Raw genomic sequence first — 23,770 nt, 5'->3', positions numbered from 1 at the left:
ATCCAAGGAGTGGGGAAACCTGCCTTTCAAATGCTGCAACTGTTTTGGGCTTGATTTATCAATTTTTCAGCTAAAGATAGATGGTTACTCATATTTGATGTGCAAGATTGTCAATTTTGTCCTGTGTTATTCTTTATGCTTTAACTTAATATCGATTGCCAAGTAGTTTTGTAAAAGTTACATTTCATTTGGATATTTTAATTAAATATCTATAACAATATTCACTAAAATATACTTTTACTTAATGTGTGTAGTAATAAATTGACTCAAAGTTAAAAGATAGGGAAATGTAATGCAGAGTGATGTTGTACGCTGCCTATAGAATTAGGATGGCATGTTTATCTGGGAGAGCAGATATGACTTCATGTAATTGCTTTTTCTGCCATGGAAGATAAGTCTTCAAATGAGTACAGTCCAAAATAAATATAACCTTTACGCTGTCTGTTTCCATTGTACATACCTCTTCTTAATACCACTTCTTATTTTAAGCTAGTCTTTCTTATCCTTTTGTTGGGAGGAACATATTCTGATCAAAGGACCAGCCCAAACAGCCCCCAGAACTTTGAAACCATAAACATTTTGTTCTGCCCTACAGTTCCTTTTGGTTTAAATGATGATCAGAACCTTACCTTGCCATCCGCAATGAAAACATTTTTATTTTTTGCTTTGTGAATGGGTTAAAGCTTTTAACTTCCTCGTTTGGTTTTAAGCTGTGACTCTGATATAGAAGATTGATATGACTGTGGTTTGAATAACATTTGATTTTGACCTGTTCCTGTGGGTCTCGATGGCATAAGAAACTTGACTCAGCGGTGCTGTAATTAGCCCAGCCTGTGTTTTTGAAACAGGATTGTGTTACCTGGGTTGCATTAGTGTGGCTTCTATTGTTGCCGCCTTGCATCTGTCCCAGTAGGGTACTTAAAACCTTTTCTTGGTTGGGGTGGTTCAAGCAATTTAGGCAAAATAAGTATGCACTTTATGCTGTTGGTGGCTTTAGAGATATTACTCCTGGCATTTATCTTTTTCATGCCCCCCTTTTCGGTTGCACAAGTAGAAAATTGTGTGTAGCTAATTGTGTAGCTTTTTAGATAGAGGGACACTTTAGAGACGGCTGACACATGGCGCGTATGCACACATATGTTTACCTGCTGACTGTCGCTACCATCTCATGTGAGCAAGCTGTCTTTTCATGCGGTGTTACCAGTTCATATGTGAAACTCCATTTAGTTATTTTTATTTGCATCTGCGTTTTCAGAATTTATTTGTCCTTCAGTCTGCCAAAAGTTTAAAAAACTCTAGCTCTGTGCATGCTGATATGTGAAACTTCTATTTTTATCGAGAGAAAAAATAACAAGAAAAGAACTTATGTAAGGAAGGGCAGACTAGAAAAGAGTTTTTAATTCCATGAAATTGCTATAAAAGAAAAAGAAGCCGTGGCAACCAAGTCTGAATTTCTTAGTTTCTGATCTTGGTCTATATTGATTACATAATACCTGCTATATGCTCTCAGATTTATGAATGCAAATCTCTCAATAATTCATAAAAATAGATGATAGGGCCTGCATTCAGTAGTAACAGTGATTGTTTTTACAAACTATACGCAATTTGCAGTTCTAGAGCTAAGAGTACAGACGGTCTTCCCCTTGAGTTCAGCATGGTTTAGCCCCCATTGTGCATTCCTTGGAATTGGAAGAACTTTGCTATGTAATCAATCAAAAAACTTTCTGCAATTTTTATTAAAGAAAACTGTTTATAGGATAGACACACCACACTTTTCTAGTCACCCACCAGTTGTGTGGGACAAGCTATTTCTGTGTCACATTTTAGCCACTGTTTGCCATCCATGTTTGAGAAACATCATCTTAACATATTCTATGAAAAAGTAGAATTAACAAAATCAACAGATGTATACTGTAAGTTAGAGAATGAATTTCTACTTCCTTCTAGTGACATGTGACAGAGTCGGAATGGCATGATCTGAATTCTTTTTCTACAGTTATACCAATTTGTCAAGTCACTACAAAAACGTTCACAGGAAAACTGCTATAAAATGTAGAGCGTGAATGTTTGGAGTTGACTGCTAGGTTACATTTCTGCTCGATGCCAAAAAGCTTGAGTAAGAGTCACAAAACACAGGCCGTGCCCAGTGATCCCAATATGTGGGCTGGGCAGACATGGAGGAAATAATAGCTGATGTTTAATAATAATAGTTGTTTAATAGCTGATGACCAGGACCTAATAACATCAAATTTCATTATCACTGAGGTAGAGGGCTGTGTGTGGTAATTGTAGTTAAAGTAAAAAGCAAAAGTGATTTCCAGTTATTGAATTAAGGTGGAGATTGATTTAACATTGTCACATCCTAACTCATATTTGAATTTAAAAGGTTTGCAATAAAATTCGTTGTTTAGAAATTGAATGAATTGTAGTTTAATATTACATTGGATATCCTTGAGTCCTAACCTTTTTCTTTGGAGTTATCTTAGTTCAAGAAATAAAACCTCATTAGACTATTCCCATTTCAATGAGTTTATTAAATTTTGCAGGAGTAATTAGCATAAGCTGTGCTAATTTTTCTGGAAGACTAATGAGGGAGGTTCTTAATTAGGGTTACTTTGTAAGACCAAAGTCACATAGGGTAGTCTGAATTGGGAACCCAGTTTTTCTGAGTGAATAAAAAACCTTTCACAGTGTATGTGGAAACTTCTTTATAAATTCCTGAATTATGTATATTTAGTGAGAACATTAGTCTATATCTAATATAGACACCCTCACTTAATTTGCTTCAAAAAATTTTATATTCTTAAGCTATCTCTGAGTAGTGACATGGATAATTCTGGTCTAACAAAAAACATTTCTTTCTTTATTATGACTCCTTTTGCATAAGGTTCTGATGTTTTTGGCTACAGTATGTGGGACAGAAAACAGATCAATATTTGCTTGTTTCTTCAATTTAGTATCAGTGTGATTGATAAAATAGTTAGATCACCAAGTAAGGTGAGGCAGTAAGGGCCCAGTTCTTCTGATCTTTGTACTGTGAATCCTTGGATAATAACAAGTGAATTTCTTTTTTCCTGGATAGACCTACTAAAGGATGAAATCCTTCCTAAAGTATGCATTCATGTCTCCCATGAATGTAGACTTAATTATTTCAGGATATGCTGTGGCTCAAGTATCTGAGAATATTGAGTTCCTCACAGCCAATATTAAAAACATGTATTTTAAGGCCCATCATTAATATACTTCTAATGATTTGGAGTTTGTTTATTATATTCATACACTTGCTATGTTTTTCTTTTTTACTTATATGAATCCCTGACATCTCTTTACAAGTATGAGACATAGGTCTTACCATGTGATATTAAAAGAAATAAATGAATTTTATAACATGAATATCCTAACTCTGTTTGGAATTACTTTAGGCTACACTTACCCAAGGTGCTCTTAAAAAGAAAAACAAAACAATGACAGTAGAAGAACCTGTATTTGTTGTTTTCCAGAATTGCTGAAAGATCACTCACATCTAGAACACTTTCATTGAGCTAACATGAACTGGACATGTGCTATGATTATTGTCCCAAGTGGAATCTTAAGTAAGGAAAATATTAGAATGTTTATTTTACTTGATGATTTTACATGATGTACATCACTCAGCAGAAAAGGTTAACCACGCTAGTACTGTTCAGAGAAGAAAATTTTCTTGAAGGCTCATTGTAAGAGGTAAAACAGCAGTGCCAAGGTATTTCAGAAAACTGTCATGTCTTATCACCAAGCTATTTTTTGACTAAATTGCCCTCAATGTTTTTATATAGCGTATGTGCCTACCGGTACAACAGAAGAACAACAGGAGCTCAACTTGAAACTTAGATGTGTGTGTGCAGTTCTTACTCTCAGGAGGAGGCACTGTGGGCTATAAATTCCCCTAAGAGCAGGAAGGCATTTCCTCCTGTTTTTTATCATCACTGGTAAATCCCAAAATTCATTAAAATGTTTTTCTTTTTGTTTTCCATAAAAATCAAGCCCAACTCACGTGAACCTAAAGATGTACTTTTATGAATGTTGCAAATAAGGTTTTTCGTCAAGAATTTCATGACTTCATTTCATTACATTTCAACTCTTATTATTATTTTGGTCTTGCTCCAATTTTTAGAAGGCTCAACCGCCAGCATAATCATTCTGCACAATTCACAAACAACCATCTGGGTCACAAAGAACTAGAGGTGTAAATGCATTTCTCAGAGCTCTGGTAAAACCTTTTTAAACTACCCGATTTCCTAACCTTGACTGCTCTGTTAAAATAAAAGGAAGAGGAATTTGCCTTTTTAAAATTGCCCAGACTTCATAATTGCTGTCCTTTTGGTTGCTTTGAAAGGTTTGCATTTTTTAAAAAAGTGGAAAGCCAGCATCGACACAGAGCCTAAATTTATGGTTGCACATTAACCCTAGTGTGCTTATACATTTGTTTTCTCAGGGAGAATTCTTATGTGATTATTAGCAATGAGTCTTATCTGGACAAGTATCATTCTAAGTTTTATCACTTATCAGATAAATCCATTCTAAATATGAAATGAGCCTTGGACATTTGTGTACAGTTTTTTTTTTTTTACTGTGATAAGAAAATAACTAATACAATAAGCTAATAGCAGTCTATATTCCATTTGCTGTCAGCTATTCTCAAATACACAGTCAGGATACATTAAAATGCATTTCAAATATGCTGACAATATATCATAATGCAAAGTACTTTTACATGGTATAAGACTACTGCAGACACTGTATAATGAGCAACAGTGGTTTTCCTGTAATGGAAATAATGGTAGCGACTTCCAAGAAATGTTATTTAGCAGAGCTTCAGAGAATCAGCAATGGATGTGTAGAACATGGCCTGAGCTTCAGCTCGTGGTGTGGAGGTACATCTTATGTCATCGTAACTTTGCTGGAAAAATACGTAGAGAAGAAGCAGTACAAAGTCCCCTGTGTTCCGTATTAACAACTTTGCACAATCTGTGATGATAACATATCATTGTATTAAACACACTTTTACTTTTCTAGAAGAAGTTGGTTGAATTGAGAAACATTCTAGAAGAAGAGAGAGAGATTGAGAGAGAGAAAGAGAGAGATATTGAGAGAGAGCATTTTAAAAAACTCTATTCAGGGGCTCTGGCATAGAGAGATGGTACTTGGGTTATTTTAATTTGCAGAGATGTTATCTAGAATAGTCCACCAATTCTTCCCTCTGCCTGCCCTGCCCTGTCCCTATCCCATTCCTCTCTTTACAAATTTGGTAACTATACACTGTCCAGGACGACATAAAAGTGACCCAATACTCGTATTGCAGTCAGTAAATATGGTGAACAGTACAGGTTTGTCTTTGGCTGCTTGCTGCCTTTAAAGGTGTGGGTAGATGAAGATAAATTTCCCTTGCAAACCATTTCTCCTGTTACAAGCCTTTGTCCAGAAGGAAATGGCTTTAACATTACAGTACTTCATATAATAGAATTTTAATTGCCCTGATCCTGCTAAAGTGTGAAGCTGAGTGTGTGTGCCTCTGTGTGTGTGTTTGTGCACATATATTCTTCACAAGAAAGAGTCAAGTAAAAAAAAACCTGTCATATTTTCCTTTGAGAGAGGGGGGAGACCCGTGGTGAATGATGCAAACTTAATCCAACTGATTCTCGGGCGGGGACACGCCGTTGACATGCTATCTCTGCATATGCATGCCCCTTTCAGGGGGAGCAGAGTGGTCTTCAGTATGCTATGGGAATGTTTATTTTTGAAGCTAAAGTGCTTGCCTGTAGTTCCAAACATGCCCCAAAGCCCTACTTATAATGACTGAACTCGACAAGCTGGCAAATTATACAGCTCAATCCCACACAATAAACTCCAAAAGGGCACACGGTAACTATACCATCCCGCTAACTATTTGAGGCACAATGGTGTTGTAATATGATATAAAGTAATAGTGTTAGCCAACACATCTTTAATAAGATATTGTTCGTGCCTTTGCCATATGCTGCAGAGCTGCCTCTCCCTCGGTGGGCCTTTTGATTCCTCTCAATAAGATTATTTCAAATACTCTAATCCTGAATCATTGACATGAATACAAAAGCCTAGTGACATCTAATAGATGCCTCTTAGCTTTGCTTTTCCTCTTGTTCCTTCCCTTTTTCTTTTCTTTTTACCTGACAAAAAGCTTATGGACACTTGGGCTCTGTGTCTCAGTGGCAGCATGGGGGGCTCCTCATGAAATATAAAGGAGGAAAAAGGACTGACAGAGCCCCGATAAGCTACAGAGTGGAGGGCCATAGATTAAAAGTAAATGCCAGTAAATCCTACTCTGTACACTCACTTGTTCTTTTATTGTTTTCTTTAACACTTTCAGTGCCAGGACAGAGGGAAAGTGAACTAGTCATCGAAGAGCACATGGGCGTTTTTAATCCGGATATGGTCACTGTACATATTTCATGGGACTTGGGCAAGAGTTTTGATTTTTGGTGGCCGTCACGGCTTTTTAAAAAATTGCTCTTTCCAACAGTATCAAGAATGCCTCAAGAATGGAACTTCTTCATTGCTCGTTTGCTGTTTGGTTGACCCAGTATTGATACCGTGCGTGGGGACGGCTGAGGGGATGGGTAAAAGACCTCCTCAGAAGGGCGTGGACTGGGGCACTCAGGATGTGACGTTTTGGAGATTCAAACTACTTTTTCTTTTCATTTTAAATTAATAATTGAAAATGACCAAAGGAAAATGTTACCATATCTTGTTTCATGGTATCAGCTGGCTCTGTTTCATGTGGTTTCCCTCTTAGGACAATGAATGTCCTGCTGGGGCTGGATGGTCTGCGCTGGGGTAGACCCTGAGCTTCCCTGTCCACCATGTAGGTTATTACAACAGCCCAGCATTTTTAATGGTCAGAAGGTCGCTGTCTTGTACACTTTCCCAAAGCAGCCCATGATGGACTAAAGCTTTTTCCCCCCCTCCATTTGCAGACTTCTTGCAATTTATTTATTATTATTCAATGGGTAAACTATTAAGAAGTACACCTTTAAAAATATGCTTCCCATTCATTAGGATTCTTCTCTGTAAACAGTATCTTAACATGTTACCTTTAATACTTTGGATACTCTATTGGCTGAAGTTTGCTCATAACATGGAAAGTCAATTTGAAGAACTTTGGACCTGTGTCAGGTTTGGTTATGCACATCCGCATCACAAAAAAAGTTAAAAAGGAAGAGAAAAAAATGAGCAGTGTCTTTTATTTACTGGAAAGTTCTCTGGAAAAAAGTTGGCTAAGCATTCACTTGGTTATCTTTGGAAGCTATTACCTACAGCATCAAATGTCCACATTTTCCTGCACAATCTGCTTTCTTAAAGCCAGATTCTAATTTTGGGTGTGTGGTATACATCTCAGAATATGTCCATAAATACTGTCTTCCTTTCTGTGGCTATGAGGCTGGGAGCGTCCTATTCTGACTGTCTACATAGTATCGTAAGAACCAGCATCAGATCCTGACTTATGAACACCTTAAAATGAAAGGAACGGACTTCTGGACCTTTAAAAGTGACTTACACCTCATGGCTCTTGCAGGGTTTTAGAGTACTTTAAGGTGTAATAGTTCTAAGAATTCTTTTCTTACAGGTTCTGTTTGACAAATCTGCAAAAGGAGGCATTAAACTTGGCATCTTCTAGCCAAATCCCCCACTCAACTGCCCAGTAAAAAGCCCTGTTTTTAGTGTTTCATGTATCATTTATCTAATTTTTCTTGATATCAACAACTAATCCTCTATGTATTACTCTAAACTCATTTACCTACTCAGTTTTTTCAGTTGTTGCTAAAGTTAACTTTTTGGATCAAAAAATGATGATAATATGACTTATCAATTGTCTTACTTTTTGCTGGAGCAATTTTTGCATTTGTGTGTCTGCATTTACTTTGATGAATGAAACTTTTGTCTGTTTATTTTATTGGAAAAAATAGGCACTAATCCATAGAGAAATCTGGAGAAGGCGTAGTATGATTCAAAAGGCATAGACTTGAATTGTACTGATTGGTGATCAAATCTCTCCACTGCTGCTTAATGTTTAGGACTGAGGGGGCTCAGTTTTCCCATCTTCAAAGTGGGAAAAGTCATTTCTAGTTGGAAGGGTGGTGAGGATCAAAATACCTAGCACTGGGTTTGGCATGACTCAGGTGCTTAAAACCAGGGAGCTCTTGCAATTTGAGCATAATGTGCACCATGTAGGTCGTTATTCTTAATGTGGTCATTGCCAGGGACTTCCTTACATCTACACTTAGCTCGCTGAACTTGATCATGGTGTCTTCTTGGATAGGGAGTCACCATTTTTTCTTTTCTTTCCCTAAGTGCTCACTGAGCTTCGACTATATGCTATGCATTGTTTTCAGGCTTAGAGGGACACAGTAGAGGGTCATAGGTTAAAAATAAATGCTAGTAAGTCCAGACATATCTCCAGGTCTGGACACATGTTTTCTGGCCTCATGGAGCTTTCTCAGTGTCTCAGAATTGGAGGGTGGGGGGAAGCCGGGCGTGGTGGCTCATGACTGTAATCCCAGCACTCAGGAGGCTGAGGCAGGAGGATCCTTTGAAGTTCCAGACCAGCCTGGGCTACAAAGTGAGCTCAAGGCCAGCCTAAACTGCATAGTGAGACCCTGTCTCAAAAAGACAAAAAAAAAAAAAAAAAAAAAAAAAAAGATACTTAGAACTGGGAGGGGGGAAGGAATAATAATAACAAATGTAAATGAAGAATATATTGTTTCTTTAAAAAAAATACAACACTATTAAGATTGGGATCATGGTTAAAGTGCCTTTTTGCTCATAACTGGTGGTACTGAACTTTAGCAGCCTTGCTGAATTCTCTGTACTCTTCTGAGGCAGTCCTCATGTTGGGGAAGATTACGAGCTGTGGAGTCAAATTACCTCTGATCAAACTGGAGCTCTGACTGGGTAACTGCCCTAAGCCCCAGTTTCATCATCTGTAAGATGGGGGAGCAAGAGTGTAGTTCCTCCTTTAGAGGTTTTAGTGAACACCAAGTAGATAACACATGGGGAGCTCTTAACACATGCCTGGCACATCATACAGATGCAGTATACTGTGGTCGTTATTTTTTAAATAAAGGGTATATGAATAGGTTGCTAGGGTTCTTTCCAGCTACAGAATCCTGATTTATGCTTCCTACAGTATTGCTGTACCCAGTGAGGCCGATGTGCTTTTGAAAGGTATATTGCATGCCTAAGAGGGCAGTGACAAGCGGGTGGTGGCTGGTGCACATCCCCAGCACGCAGCACGCCTCACCGTGTGGCGGGTGCTTAGAGTATGTTTTTGTGAAATGAAAGAATTAAAGGAGATAGAAATATAGTTGTTGAATCTAGTCTTCTTGTGTTTGCCCAGAGATAGGCTTGTTATAGCTACACAATAAAATGAAACGGCGTTGCCATTAAAGAATGATGAGAAACAGAAATATAAGATAAAATATTAAATTTGTTACACTTAAAAATGTTAATCTTCACACGATTACCATGCAAATCTCCTCGTAGCCTAACTGTTTAATTGATCAAGTAAATCACGGAGCTGACAAGCAAGTGAAAAACCCGGCTGTTGACATTCTCACAAGCACATTTTCAGGAATGTGCTCTCTTAAATAGTATGTCTATTACACATGCTAACAAACATTACAAAATAGCACATGTATGTTACATATTTACCAAGCCAGCCTGTTCCTGGGAGTTTGAGAGAAAATTTGATTTTTTTTGTGGGTACAACTCAATGATCTTCCATTGTTACATCAAACATGAAATCAGTGTTAAGAGAAGGCAGGTTTAAGCCTTTGTTTTAAGTAACGTTAGAAAACTTAAAAAGTCATCATTTTTTTTTTCTTTCCAGGCAAGTATAGTATTGTCGAGGTACTCTGGTGGTTGAAGGGTTAATGAATTCTCTCCCCACCCAATGCCAAATCCCCCTATCCCCACCCAATCCCATCATGTGCCTGGTTGGTTCTGAAAGACTGGGGCTTGAAGTTGCCCACAGGGCATCCCCTCTCCATCCTTCTCCAAGGCCACCTGGGCAGACCCGAGCTTGCCTTCTGTCCTTAGGACACAAAATCCAATCAGGCTCCTGGTCTGCCAGTCTCTGACCCGCAGAGCTGGGGAGAGGAGGAGAAACAAGAGGATAGGACGCATCTTTGTGGCTTTTGGGGGCTCCTGAGTTTACCAGAGGAAGGAAGTTCCCCTTCTTTTCCAGATCAGGTGTCATTCCTGAGAGCAATGTGCTGAACCAATCAGATTAACTGAGAGGCCCAGAATCGTCTGCAAGGAGCCCATCTCTTCTCACTGTTACAGGCAGATAGAGCAGACAGACAGCTTACATGGGTTTTTGTTCTCTCCCCAAAGCTCATGAAATCTGTTGGCAGGCGGAGAATATAGGCTCAGCCCAGAGTCGCTCTGGCTACCTGTGCACGGGTTCTTCTTCTAGGACAGCATAGATTAAAACAATAAAATACGAGGTAACCAGCCCTTCTCTGGATGGAAAGATCGAGTGGCTCTGAGTGTCTGATTTTTTTTTTAAACAGGTTAAAGACAAAAAAATAATCTCCACACTTCAGATCAGCCAGAAAAGACTGTTCATTGGAGAATTCAGATTCTTTCCTGGCTGTTGTATTTAAGATTGAAATTTAAAAATGAAAAAAAAAAAAACACCCCAAAATCTTGCTGTGGAGTGTTTTCAGGGACAAGTAGTATCTCCAGCCACATTTCGATTCTTTGGCTTCCCCGAAGCATGAATCACATCCCCGACCTCCCCCAGAGCAGCCTAGAGGAGGAGAAACCAAGCTAGTTCACTCGAATTCCATCCAGGGCGCTTTCTTCCTCCTCTCTTCCACTCAAATGATTTGTCATAGTTTAATTTTAAACACTATCATTGACTATTCTTTCTACCTCACCTCTTTCTCCTTTTTTTTCTTCTTCTTGGAAGTTCCAGGAATGACTTTAATTATCTCCACAATCAAATTCTCGTTGCTGCCTCTGTGAAAGTGTGTAGTCATAGATTGCAGGGATTATTTTCTTTAGCACTTGGGGGATAGAGAAACCGGTTGTTTCAAAATGAGAACCAGCTGGTTCCACAGAGCCCTCATTTAATGGGGAGCCACTTTATATACAAAGCCCTCTCTCAGGTCAGTCATTACTGCAAACCCCAAATCAGCAGTGTTTGGTCTATCACCCTTTATTAAATGTCCAGTGAGGAGTGATTTAGCCGATAGGATAATATAATAATTAAAAAAATCAACACACACTGCATCTTTAATTTTGCCTCTGCTAAACACTCAGGCATGGAAGGAACATTTCTCAAACTTCTTTAATCTTAGACCTAGTTTACCATTGCTCTCCCATAGATGGCTGAGCTGTGTGTGTGTGTGTGTGTGTGTGTGTGTGTGTGTGTGTGTGGCTTTAACCCTCTAAATCTAGAAAATAAAATTAAGCTCATCTTTCAACATAATCTTTTATCTGACAAGTGTCGTAGACAGATGAAAGGTAGATAGCCAAGTTGTGGGTCCCATTAATAGAACCAATTGGAGGGTAGAGATAACTGCTATTATCAAACATCTTTTATGCCATCCTGTAAAATGAGCGTGAGGGTGATATACCATATATATTTTGCTGTCTTTTCAGCTTGGAGAAATTGGTTTGTTGTCATACTCTGTTAATCTCTAAAAGCACTAGATTCAATTTGAAGTGAGAGTATGTTCACTATTTGTACAAAATATTTTTGAAGCATGCAGAGAAGGAAGAAAGGCATCAAAGATGTACAAACCACAGGAGATAGTTATAAGAATGATTTATTTTTGGAACCCAGCTTGCAATTTTATAAGATAAATGTATTTTGGGGATGTACATTTATTAAATCAGAAGTTAAAGATTAAAAAAAGCTTGACACAATTAACAGTCTAATTTCGCTAAATTTTATCTTATAAATGTGAGCAATTGCTTTGCATTACTAATAAAAATATGTATCTTTTAAACAAATCATGACATGCTGCTTACTATAAAATATAATTTGAAGGAAGGGTAAAGATTTAGAAATGAGTTCCCTAAGGGAGTTTGATCATAAGGTGAGCACTGGTATATCCACTTTTAATTATTTTTATTTTTGGATTTCTAAGTGAAACATGGTTTGGGTTGAATCTAATGGGGTTTTTTTTTTGTGTGTGTGTATATCAGCTATTTTGGCTATATAACATCTCTTTAGTTCAGACTATCATTATATTTTATATTTCCTGTATCTGTCTTTTCACAAAAAATTCTGTGGGTTTTTTAATATAAAAAAACAAATAACTGTTATATTTCTAGTCACTCAAATTTGAACTGAATTTTACTTCCTGTTTCAAAGGTCAAGGCAGGCTGACCTCAACAGCAGTGTGGAGGCTGCTGAATTATTCATATCATTGACTTTGTGTCAGCTTCCACATTTGTGGAGAGGGATGTTTTATTCATTTATCTCATTTAGGGTTCTTCTCTGCACCTGTTTCTACCATTAAGTACCCTGTAATTTGCATTTGATGCTAATTTAGTTTCATATCAGCCTGCCCCCCCTTGTTAATTTAATTTTCTAAGACCCTTTTCATTATGGTAGAACTGTTTTCCTCTTTAAAGCAAACATCTATACAAGTAATTGTATAAACTGCCTTTTAAATAATATCTTTTAGAAGATTCCATCGTTTAATTCCTATAATTAGCCACAGTTTGATTAATGTTTCAAAGGGTTAAATTAAAATGCAGAATTACTCAAATACGTACTTGAATAATTTCTTATATACAGCAGTGTTGGCCTTGTGGTATTCTTCTGCTAATTCTCAGAATAGTGTATCTTAGCAGCAGTAATTTTCTTTATTTAGTGTGCTGTTGTTGTTTACTGATAGTTTCTTTCAAATCCTGTGTTCAACGTTACTTGTGAAATATTAAATTTTTCTTTCAGCAAATGGCTGATAGACAGTGGTTTAAACATGTTCCCCAAACATTAACAATGACATACCCAAAATAATCAGGGCGCAATTACATCCAATTCCTTCATCGCTCATATAACTTTGGTATAATGAATTTCAGGAGACCGTGTCAGCTTGTATGTCTCTTCCTTTTCCCAAATCTTTTATTTTTGTCTTTTCACACAGTTAGAATGTCTGGAAAAATTTCAGCTTCCCAGAAATGGTTTTAGGAAGGTTTCTTTCATTTGTACCTAATGACACCTATTGGGCTATGTTGCCACCTAAATATTGTGAAAACTAGCAGCGCATTGTTTGAAGAGCACTGATTGGAGTGGAGGTGGCCTTGGTTCTTAAAAGCCCTGGCTACAACCCGGGTTTGGCAGTCATGAGAATTAGCAACTTATATAAGCAAGGAAAGTATCCCCTCTGATTGTTGAAAAAATGCTACCTCAGCCCTCTCCTGTGACTATTTGGAGGGTCCTCGACACAAATGAGTTTCTTCCGGGAGCCTTAAGTGGTGTGCAAATTTAAAATGGAAAAAAAATGGTGCAAATTTAGATGAATCACCACATCAAGTTTTAAGATACATGGCAACTACCCAGAAGGAAGTGTAGGTGTAGTCAGGTATTACTAAGAAATTAGCAAGCCGAGTGTGACCCGTCTTTCCTCTGGGTTGAATTAGCTTGACCTGGGTACAGAGTGGAGCCGCTGCTTTGATTCCCAGGAGGACCTCTTTCAGATCCACTGAAACTGGAGTTTGAAGGGCGGCTTCTCTTCTTCTCTTGGGTATAAATAATTTCTAAGGACACCCCAACACAACTTTGCCATCCTGAAAATGAGAATTGGAATTTCAGATTCTCTAGCAAATAGCCTCATTTGTGACATTTCTGTGACAGAGGGCAGACTGGATACCTCCCAAAGGTTTCTTAACTTCTTTGTTGTAACCTACCACGGTAAATTTTTCTAATTTTATCATTAGCTTTTGTGTCTCTGCTGATGGACTTTAAATAACATAAGAGTTTTAAAGATTGGAATATGGTATCTTTATTCACTCAAAAAAAATTTATTTACTTCCCCCACTACCCTTTCACAAGTCTGTGAGATCCACTGAGAGTCTCCTTGAGGTCTGACTTAACAGCTGAGTGTTAAAACAATATGGAATATTTGTGGAGCTCTTAAGGATGCAGGGAAGGATGCAGGGAAGGTTTGGAATTCCACTGTCAGAATCTTATCCCTTTAGCTAAGAACCTTTGATCTTTGCTAAGACATATATAAGATAGGGAAGACCGACATTTTAATTCTGTCACTCATACATCTCCTAGAAGAAATGAAATAAAGATCTTACGTGAGCTCGCCTCTCTTTAGTACCCAGGTCTTTGTTCTATATCATTTTAGTTTCCATGAGAGCACTGGGATTGGCAGAGTTTTTGTACCCACTTCATGGATGTGGAGAATGAAGCATTTAGCTTAGTCTAGCAAATATATCACCTAGCTAGATTTCAAAGGTAGGGTTTTATTTTTTTGAAGAATCTAGATTCTTAGAAGAAGAAACCAGGTTTCTATTTGAATTTAGTGGACACTCAGAGATTACAGTCCAGTCCCTTCATTTTATAGATGAGAAATCTGAGGCCAACAGAAGCTGGGCAACTTTGCCCAAAGCTCTAATTAGCTTCTGAGCCAGGACCAGAAGCCAAGGTCCTGGCTCTGATTCCATGGCTTTTCTGCTGTGAGGCTGGGCCATCTGGGTCTTGCTCTGCTATCCATTCACCTTGCGTGAAATCAGCCTCAGGGAAGGATGCAACTTGTATTTTCTGGGTTTGGGTCCAAGGAAACCCCTGAGCTCTGTGTCTCTAACAAGGCCTAGCACTGTGCACCAACCACCAGCTAAATGTTTCAAAGGAATTATACCAGTCAAGGGGAGGAGGAAGCTACAGAATATCCTGTTTCAAAGCAGTCTTTGTAAAACCTCATGTACTTACTTATTTGCAGTTGTGTTTATTCATACTATATCATAACACTGTGCAAAAATTATTTTTGTGTTTATTGTTAGAGGTGTTTTATCAGTACTCATTTTTCAGTAGAAATTTTAGAAATATTCTTACTCTTCCAGATGTCCCATCATGAAAAGTTGCCTCTGTTATCTTTCTCTGGAAGGAACTGGTACACATAAATACTGAACTTGGCAATTTTCAAAGTCTTCATTTGAAAAAGAATCACTTTATATTTAAACTTAAAGATTTGATATTGTTTTATTATTAAAATTTAATAATATAATGATAAAGGAAATGAGGCATCATGGTAGAACATAACCCTGAAACAAATATCTTATGAAAGGGGAAAAATGGACACTGTATCTCTACCTACTCAAAAGTAGTTTTCTATATATAATTCTGCCGAAGCCTGAACAGGTTTGTCACACCTTCTGAATAACCAAAGAAGGGCAGAAGTCATGGATAAGGTGCTGAGAGAAATTATTAACCCCTGGCATTATCTCAAGCTGAACTTGGAAAATGATTCCAAAGGCAAGGGGTGTTCACTTAATAAGCTAGAGGGGCGGGCGGGGAGTCAGTGGCTTTGCACTTTTTCAGGATGTGAGGAAAAAAAGGAAACACCAACTATCTCAGCCTCTGAAATACATGCTTATCTGACCTGCCTAAAATGATGGACCTGATTTGCGAATTCTGATTTTCCGTCTTGGTTCAAAATGAGACTGAACACAAACTGGATCCAATTTTTTCTTCCTTGCATTCATCGCCTATGTGGGCAGTTAGGGCCAAGGCTTTAAAAAGCTGGAATTTCAAAGTTATGTATCAGCTCTTGTCTTTTCTTCTTCCCAAACTGTCATTAAACCTTTCCATCAGCAAAATCCCCTTGGGCTCCCAAATCTTTTGATGTCCACACTTGGAAATAATAGTTCTGCTGGCCTATGAAAACTGGTTTCATGGTGGGATATTTTTGTGTTTGGGAGCTGTTTTTTTTTGTTTTTTTTTTTTCATTCACATAGGTGATGAGGATGTGCAGCCATTGCATTTGTTGACACTAAATTGGAGAAACAAAGGAACCAACACATTAATTTATTCAGAAATTTTCATGAGGCATCTGCTATATAAAATAAACGGTAGCCATCCTCCTGGCTTGGGAACTGCTTTTTAGATACTTTGCGGCATTTCCAGGGTGCCCCTGCACTAGGGAAATTGCATTTGGTGTGGAGCCCTTTCTCTTTTGCAAATCGCCACTGACTGCACTGAGTCCTTTCTCTCCCTCCCAGCATTACCTGGCTCTTCCCAGGCCGCTGTCCCACTTTCAATGTTAGACATAAAGTCATTCATTACTCATTAGATTCAGTGTACGCAAGTGCCCTATTGTGCTTCTTTTCAGTCTTCAAGATCCTGTTACTTCCATTCTTAAATCCAACTTTGAGCACGCCCTCCGTGAAGGACCAGGCACACTTTGGTTCTGCTAGGCAAGTTAAATTGCCCATTTTGAAGTTGGATTTTTTCATTTATAATGAAAATGCGAGGGAAGCTGGTGTAGAGTGCTGAACTAGGACACAGGAGACCTGTTTTTTTAACACGGCCTCTGCTGGTATTCAGATACACGAGCCCCAGCAAGGCTCTTTACTTACTCTGGGTTTCAGTTTTCCCATTTATAAGATGAGAGAATTGGACACTGCGGGTCTTTAAGGTTCCCTGTCTCTTAATGATTTTAATCCTCAATACAGCTATGAATCTGGCCACTTCCTGTATCTATCAATGGACAGTCGCCTGCTATTAAACAACTGCAACCTTACAGTCAGCACTGAGCAACCAGAGTTCTCAGTGTTTTTACTCCTCCTTCATTATCTTGTCCAAGGCACCAGGCAGGTAATAAGAGGGGAAAGCGGTCGGCACAGCTCACGTCTATTGCCAAGCTGTACCTTAGGCACGGGGCTATTGGGAGCCATCGTTAGATGAGGTACCTTACAGGGATAATTGAGTTGGTATATTTAATTTATTGGTAGCATAACTTGGGCAAGACCGAGAAGGGATCTAGTGAAAAGAAAATTGCAGGCTTATAAAATGTGAGGCACATGGACCAACACATCTATTTGTGTGACAGTAACCCCAAAAAGTCATCAGCAGAGGCTGTCTACATAATATCCTCATATTGTCTAAATGGATGCCTCTGGTTTGGACTTGGCTTCCAGATGAAGCAGCTTCAAAGCTGATGTATGGGGGCTATACTATGTGCTCAATAAATAGTTGCTTTTTGTCAGCATTCTCCATTTAAATCTGTACTTCGGGGGTTAGTAATTCCCTTTAAGGCCTAATGACTCTGAGTATCTTTACAATGAAGCTGTGACATTTTGTGCTTTGCTTGTATCCTGGGCTTGTGTGAGATAATACAGTGCATATTTCTCAAGAAATGAGTATTTCACAAGCTTTTGAACTTTTTGTTATATGGAGAGAGGTTGAAAAATAAAACTTTTTCCAGGTAGGAATAAGATCTCATCTCCTTCCTTCTCTCTTTCTGTTTCCTTCCCTCTCTCCCTCTCCCCCTTCCTTCTCTATTTTTAAATTCAAAGTATTTCAACCTTTATATATAAGTACTATAATATTTTGACAGATCCCTAACTAAACAAAATCGTAAGTCCCGTGGATAATGATTTTCCAAGAATTCCAAGTATACAATGGGTCCTCTTAGGATTTCCTGTTTTTCATTTGCCTTCCTTCGTTTCTTATTTTATGTCCAATAAACCTTCAGTTTAAGCGGGATCAAGTGTTAAGACAAACCTACTACAGAGCTAATGTATAGAACATTAATTCGATAGAAATACCCTATAAAACCCAAGAGAAATAAGACTATTAAAAGAAATCCATATGTCTCTGGAATTTTTATTTAAGCTTATATTAGCAATAATGAATTTGGTTCAGTAACGATTCATGACCAGCAAGGGGTCACTGGCCCCATGGTGCTTTGGGGTAGCAACCCCTACCACTGTGGACAAGAACTGGCCGTATTTCCCAAGGAAGTGCCCCAAGGCGGGGTCCTTATCCTCTTGCCATCTGATTGTAATTTAACCTCTATTTTAAAGGGCTCCTAGGAGCAAAGACACAATGAATATGCTTTCAGTATTTTAAAGAGCTTATTTTTGTGATGTAATGTGTAATTGGGGATCACTGAGTATAAGTGTCAACATAAAGTTAATAATTCTATACCTTTCATTCTGGGATTTACTTGCTCGTTTTGTGCCTGCATATCCCCGGTCTGTACTGTTACGGCAAACAGTCACATAGGTAACTTTATTCCCATCCTCTCTCTCTCTCTGTGTCTCTGTGTTGGGAGAGGTGCAAATGCTCAGCGCAGGATAAATGATACATAAAACTTCCACTGAAGAAACTTCAGTCTTAGTTTTACTTGTAGCCCATCGGGATGCAGTTCTGTGATATGCAGGATAAGGCTAGAGGCAGAGCAAAATTAATTTGCTTGCTGGTAACAGATGACTTGCGTGCATGGTGGCTGGCATTGGCATTTGCATGTTCTATATTTTTATAACTGCTGATGAGAATAATACTAGGCAACGTATATTAAGCCATATATTTGCTGAGAAGTCTCTCATTTAATCCTTACAACTCTATTTGGGAAGTAGTATTCTCTTTTTCCCATTTTACAGACAAGGAAATGAGGGCTCCAGGAGGTTAAATAACTTGCCTGGCGTCAACACTGCTTGGTAAATGGTGGAGCTGAGATGCCAACCCCACCGTGTCTGACCCCAAAGATCAGGGTCTTAATCATGACACTGTTCTGCCTCTATCTAAAAACTAACATTTCCATTTTCTGAGTGCAGCCTTTAATATATTCATTTAGGCAAATTTCCATCCTTTGCTGGCATAATCGCTATTCCTTTTGTTGGTCATTGCTCCCCTGGGCTTCCCTCAAACATGGTCAGAGGTGCCCTGGACTTTTTAAAGATGGAAGAAAGGCCACATGGCCCTGCATAATTTGACCGAGACAGCTGTGCAGTGGGTTGTCTCATTTAAATTACAACCACAGAAAAGATGTGCCAGGCTTCATTGACACAAAGCTAAGGGCAGAAACATGAAACCGTTTCCTGAACCTGCCCTGGTTTGCTGCCAAAGGTAGGCAGCCCGCTCAGCAGGGTCTCAGCGACCACTGAGGAGGCAGCCTGCTTCACTAAAACAATTATACCTGCGCAGGCTCTCCTGAAGGCCCCTAGCTCCACTTCCTCAGAGTAGAGGATCTGTCTGGCTTTTCACACCAGCTTGGAATGACCACTGCCCGTTGGTTGGGTTGTTAGACAGAGGCAGAAACTGAAAGACAGTTCATCGAAGAGTTAGGGATAGGGCCATGGATTTAGCTCAGCGGCATAAGTGCCTGCCTGGCAAGCACGAGGTCATGAGTTCAATCCCTGGAATCACCAGAAAAATCCAAAAACAAACAAGCAAGCAAACAAAAAGAGTTAGGGGAAAAAATAAAGGTCCAGGGTTTAAAAGATTTTGTTGCTGAGAATCATCTTACAGCCTGGGCTAGGATGGAAAGGAACCCCAGTGCTCAGCCTGAACCCCCGCAGCTCAACCTTGCCAGAGAGGTTTTAGAGACCTAACTTGCCTACTTCTAATACAGACTCTGTCTACACAGTTTCACGTGTGTGCTTTGCCCAGGGTTTTCTATGTTCTCTGGAATTAGTCTGATCAGGCAAAGGGTAGTTTTTACAGGGCAATGTTTTTCTCTTTGAGATGTTTAGGAGCCTGCATGTCCTAGCGGAACCTCTTTTGGGGTGAAGCTCTTAGGTGGCAAGTTTTTCCCTGTGAAATGATTTTAAACATCATGTACATTGTTACCATTTGGGTTTATTAAAGTTACGATGTCTTTCTCAAACCAATGCATTCCCTCTTCCAGAAAACTCTAGAATAGTGATGTAACTGTTTTTTTGCACGTGAATGTGCTTATACCCTGAGTGTGTGCATGAGTGTGTGTGCACCATGTAAGTGTGTGTGAACACATACATGCAATGTGAGATTTCTGTTTACAACTATTAATGACAAAAGATCATATTTATGCAAAAGGAAGAGGAAGACAGAGATGACCCTCCCTTCCACCATATAGAGAAAAAATGATAACCAAATGAATTAGGACAGACTGCGTGTGCTGGGCATGAATGTCATTGTGTAGGACTGCAGGGATGGCGGCCCACGGAGTGGGAACACCTCGCTCCTGGCTTCTCCTTCCACCCGCTTTGCCTCTCAGTAGTGGCATTGTGGGGACTCATGAATTACTTCTTACAGTCGGGGCTCCTTGCTATAAATCCAGCCTTGGTGCCGAGCGCGCTGTGGGCAGCGGAGCACAGAGCAGCGGCGGGCGGTGTTTGTGTTGTTGTTAGCGACACGGAGCGAGCTCCTCCTGAACGGAAAGGCCCCGGCTCCAGTTTGTCGCCAGTGAAAGCCCAAACACCAGTCGCACATGTGGCCAGGGAGCTGTTGGCCGCCTGGGGGAGGGGGCGGCTGGGGCTGGAGAGTCCAGCCTGCCAGATCGGGGTGGGGGGCAGCGCCCACCTGGGGATTTGTTTGGGCTGGAGTGGGAAGCTAAGAGGTTAGGGTGGGTGAGAGAAAGAAAATAGCCCTGGGGAACTAGGAAAAGGATGAGATGATTCCTAATGTTAGATGCCCTTCCCCCTGCGTTACAGTTAATCTCACATCTCGCTACTTGTCTGAATATTTGAGAGAATTAAAAAAAAAAATGTACCCTTTGTAGTATGACTTCAAAAATGATTTTATTTTCCAGGATATCCTGTGCCTCTCCGGGTGGGTTTTTGATGGGTTAGTTGGTTATGAGATGTCTCCAATCCCTTTAAGACGTAGAAACACGAACAAATGTAAATGCAGAGACTTTAACACTTCCCCCCTTCCTAACATTCATATAATTGCTGTTAAGCCACATTGAAAACCCTGGGGCCTGGTGTTCACCAGGGTAAAGTTACATTTCACAAGCAGAAAATTGACTCACCACTTAGGAAAATTGGCTACCAATTATGTGTCAAAGGCTCTAAAGTCAGACCTGAGGTTTTCTCTTTTTCTTGCCAGAATATGGAATTAAAAAGAAGAGCACAGGCACCCAGCTTTGTCCCCCAACTCCTTCCTAGGAGTGATTCCTGCTGGATGGCTGTATTTCTGAGCTTCTTTCTAAGATTTTTGGGCCCTGATGGGGAAGGAGAGGGCTCCGTGCAGGTCCACCTGGGACTGGGGACCCGGCAGCCAGAAGGCTGGAGTCAACCGCTAGCCAGAAGTCACTTCATGCACAAGTTTGTTAAAAATACCCTCGTGGCCTGTTGGAGCCAGTCCCTTTTTCCCTGCTGCAGTTGGTCTGAGGCTGTAACTGAAGCTCATGGAGAAAGGAGTTGCTCCTGAGATTGAAGCCAAACAAGTCAGGGACCTCTGCTGCTTCTGGGGACATGGTCCTCACAGCCGCACCAGGTGCGGAGCTGTTCTGAGAACTCCTTGGTTCTTCTTCTTGTCGGATGAGCCGTCTGGGTGGGAGGGACCAGTTGCATGCAGGATGATTCTGGGTGGGGAATGCAGGGCAGGGGGCAGAAGGCAGGAAGGAGAACAAGAAGAAACAGAAACAGAGACACAGAGACAGGGCGGAGGCAGAGCAATGCACAGGAAAGGGAGAGAAGATGGGAATGGGGTTGGGGAGAAAAGAGAGTACAGGCGGAGAAGAAACAGAGAAGGGTGGAGAGAACCTCCTCTGTCCAGGTATTTCACCCATCACTGTCTCCTCTCCAGTGTTTCTGTTCCTGTCGGTGTCCTGGCTAAATCCCCAGGTTTAGTTTTAATTTTCTGAGATTAAACCTTAGTTAGTGCCTCATTTTCTGCCTCTAGAGGGAGAGAAAGAGAAAGCATCAAGACCGCCCCCCGCAGTGAATGTGTTGCCCTGTGTTGGAGAGAATTTTTTTAGGACCACCAGGATGCAGAACCATCCTGGGAGGATCCTAAGCCAGGCGCCCCTCCTGACAACAGCAGGTGATATGTAATAATTTTAGTGAGAAAAACTACCCTCGTTTTGCCTTCTGGGAAATCTTCTGCGAGCTATTTCTGCTTGACTCTCACTTTGGACAATTTCCAGAGTTCTCAAGAACTAAAACTACCTTAAATCCTCGATGCATTTGACAGAAAAGATTGTTTTGTCTAACAGACAGCACTTCTAGGCTGAGTCTCCGTTATACTTTTTGCTTTCCACTTAGTTCTGGCTGCTTAGTTGGAGCGAAGGGAAGAAAACTTTCTTAATTTGCAGAATATTTAACTCAGTTCTTATTGGGTTAAGACGTGTGTATGAGTTCTTCTCTTTTTTTTTAAGTTCAGAATACGTGGAAGTTTATGTTTCTCTAATCTCAGCTCAAACGTTTTAAGTGGAGTTTTTCCCTTCCACCGTCCTTTGTATCTGAGAGATCTTTTCTAGTTTTAAGAATCTTACAGGCGCCCTCAAGTGAAGCTTAATTAGAGAGGCCTTCTATCCCCTAAGTATTTTCTTAAATGTATAATTGATTGTTCAAGGAAGGAAGAGCTGCAGGAGTGGAAATCATACATCATTCCATTATTAATGGCAATGTCTAAATAAAATGCAAACTTTGTCATGCTAATGGATAGCTTGAGTATGTTTCATGTTAAATCAGAAGCATTTTTTTCTGTTCTGGGGTCATTTTAGGAAGTTTAAGTAGCATTAAATATACTGATAAACATGTTCTTAACATGCTGGACTAAGGTTGGGGAAAAGAACCAAATCAAAGCTCAAGAACACAAGGGAATGATGTGACCAGTTGAGTAATTTGGGAAACCATATATGTTACCTCCTTTTTACTACCTGTGAAGAAGCTGGATTTTTACTCGGCTTTAATTCAGAAATGTGTATTAGCACTTACTATGCAGGGTTGCCACAGCAGCATTCCACAGCTGTTCTCAGGGGCAGCAAAACTGAAAGTATCACTGAATGTTCTAACCCTGTTTTCACTGTGGAACTTATTAGCCAGAGTGAAGGAATATTGGCCAAATACTGAGATGGTGGTTTTGACCAGGGGCTGTCCTATTTTGATGTTCCCCTAAAAGTAGACCTTCTGCAGGAATTTGGATGCCAGCAGATTTTGTGGGCATGATCTTAGGAGATGTTGGCATGAGGAGAGAGAATAGGTAAGAAAGATACAGGTCTAGGAGCTGCAGAGTGAGTATGATGATCTGACTTTCCTGTCTTCGGCCTGAAATTCAGATCAACTGCTCTCTAGCTTAGTATCAGCTGTTGCATTTATCCCTCGCCAAGAAGCAAGGGTCAGAGAGCAAGTTTTAGTGGGAGACTTGGGGAAAGATTTGGTGGGGTTCTGTGAGTTTCCTGAAAGTTTTAGAAAGGAGATCCTGCAGAGGAAGGGAAATAGTGGTACATGGGATATGTGGCACCTGTTCAAAAAGGCAGTATTTTTTGTTAGGGAGTCATTTTTATGTAAAGGAGACATTAAGATCCATGTTATTTGGATGTGGTGGTCTATGCCTATGAGCCCAGCACTCTGGGTGGTGGAGGCAGGAGGATCCAAGTTTGAGCTCAACCTGGGCAATTTAATGAGACTTTGTCTCAAAAAAAGAAAAAAAAATTCTATGCTGATGAACTCAGTGTACAAGCAAGAACTCTTAGTTCTGTTTCCCAGAGCTGGTCATGTTCCTCCTACAAACGACAGATTCCTCTGTCCCTTCAGTTCTGGAATCTTGGTAACTGTTCCAGGTGCTCTGCCCTCTTCT

General features: G+C 39.9%; 1 protein-coding gene across 5 annotated transcripts in view; it reads left to right on the top strand.

The window, feature by feature from the left end:
* Nucleotides 1-23,770, top strand: part of Ebf1 (EBF transcription factor 1) — a 427,788-nt gene that overhangs the window by 74,504 nt on the left and 329,514 nt on the right. The window lies entirely within an intron of this gene.

The sequence above is a fragment of the Cavia porcellus genome, unplaced genomic scaffold, assembly GCF_034190915.1.
Source record: "Cavia porcellus strain 051 isolate PalLab524CR breed Dunkin Hartley unplaced genomic scaffold, mCavPor4.1 scaffold_19, whole genome shotgun sequence".
Taxonomy (NCBI): Eukaryota; Metazoa; Chordata; class Mammalia; order Rodentia; family Caviidae; genus Cavia; species Cavia porcellus.
This window is presented reverse-complemented; position numbering and strand designations above follow the sequence as displayed.